Source organism: Schistocerca gregaria, chromosome 1 (assembly GCF_023897955.1).
Source record: "Schistocerca gregaria isolate iqSchGreg1 chromosome 1, iqSchGreg1.2, whole genome shotgun sequence".
Classification (NCBI taxonomy): domain Eukaryota; kingdom Metazoa; phylum Arthropoda; class Insecta; order Orthoptera; family Acrididae; genus Schistocerca; species Schistocerca gregaria.
In genome coordinates this window covers 493,204,356-493,206,460 of record NC_064920.1, presented here as the reverse complement: position 1 = coordinate 493,206,460, position 2,105 = coordinate 493,204,356, and positions in this window count along the sequence as shown.

The following is a 2,105-nucleotide window of genomic DNA, read 5'->3' as shown; positions in this document are numbered from 1 at the left end:
ATTCAGCGAATTCATTTCGAGAAACTGTTTTTTAATTTGTTTATGAAATTCATTCCCTGATCGGTCGTGCTGAAGTCATTTAGCGAGATACTGCGAGGTGTAACGAATAAATCATGGGTCAGATCTCATTATATTGTCTTACAGGCTTCAGACGACATTCGAGTATACCAATAGAGAGGCACTGGCTGCTCTTGATAAGAAGCACAGTAGCTTCAGAAAGACCATTACATATGGCGTAAGATGTAGGTCGTATTTTCTGTCGTTCTAGAGTTCAAAATTAAACAGAACCTAATTAAAGGAATAATAAGCATATTTTCATTATCAAACCAACATGTTTGCAATCATTGGATCGATCAAATCGTACATAACGATGCTGTGTTCTGGTCTTGGTTCAAATGGCTCTGAGCACTATGGGACTCAACTGCTGTGGTCATCAGTCCCCTAGAACTTAGAACTACTTAAACCTAACTAACCTAAGGACATCACACACATCCATGCCAGAGGCAGGATTCGAACCTGCGACCGTAGCAGTCGCACGGTTCCGGACTGCGCGCCTAGAACCGCGAGACCACCGCGGCCGGCTTCTGGTCTTGGTCACCTAGATCAACAGACCTGACATCCATGATTTGTTTCTGTGGGGATAAGTGAGAGATTTTGGGTAGTTGTGGAGGAAATCAATTCCAGAATTCAAAATGCTCATTTGTAATATGCTCGCGTCGGTGATTCTATGTATGCTGCAGAAAGAATGGTGTGGAATCAGTTGTGGCTTAGATGTCGTTCCTGTGACCAGTGAGGGTCGTATGGAACACCTATAAAGTGTGTAGAAATTGAAATTGCGCTTACATTTTCTGTAATTGTCCATCTGCCACTAAGTGTTAAATAGATAGAATCGTTCGTAATCAGTATAATCTTCATTCTTATAATCATTTTGAGTTGCCCAGTACATTTCTCTCTTTTATTATTTGATAGGAGCTTTCTCACAAAGATAAAAGGATTTATTTTAACCCGTTCTGATTGGGTTCAGTAATTTGTTTTATTAATTCGATTTACGCCTTTGGCACATAACAGGAGACATACATAACCCTTTACCTTACGGTCCCATAAAAAAATCATGAAGGCTATGCATTTTTCGGTGAAATGAAATGATGCGCTGCTGTAAATGAACTTACTGTGTTCCCCTCATCATGTATTTCTCTCTATTTCTGCTGTGTCTGTTTTTATTGTGCAACATATCGTTTACTATTATCATTATACTGCAAAATTTATGCATATATTTTGTTGTCCCTGAAAGTAAATACGTTCAAGTGGTGAATCACGGACCCAACACGCTCCTTCCCCCCTACTTTTCTTAAAATGTAATGTACGTCATAAAACTACTGTACTTTTTTGATACGATAGCTATAGTCTGCTAGGATTCTAACTGGGACAAGGTGAACAGATCATTTGCACCAAGGCCTACCATCTCTATTTGTGTTGTATGACGAAAATACGTTCTGTAGCAGGTAAGTCGCTGTCACGAGTGGAGCTTCTAAGGATACAGTATAGATAATGAAGGCAGTGAAGAAATATTAAATCAGTAATCTAGAGATTAGAATTACAGATTATGCCGTAAAATGTTCTGGTGCTAATGCTAAATTCAGGATAAGAGAGGAGTGCATTGAGCTAACTATGTTATCGATTGGTTTACTTTCAGGTTAATATTAATATAATGGTATCTTTTTAATGCATCTCTTCAACACGAAGGAGAAAGAGTAATAGAGAAACTTGTATAAAGCCAATCTGCTTCACAATTCCGGTTCACGCTGTTTTTATTTCCTTTTTCACTTTAAATTAATGACAGTGTCATGAGAGAAGCTATAGGTAGGTTATTTCATTACAATATTGTACCTTAAGGTTGAACACAAGGAAGCTGTTGCTCTTACTGCATTTTAAAAATGTAGCAATAAATCTGTGGGCACCATACACTGAAAAATAAGAGCGCAGATAGGCTTTAAATAATCTGTAAGATATGTTATTAGTGCAAATAATATTATACGACGATTAATTGTCATCACAACCAATTGATAATATATACTACGACAGAAGTACAGAAATAGCCATTAAAA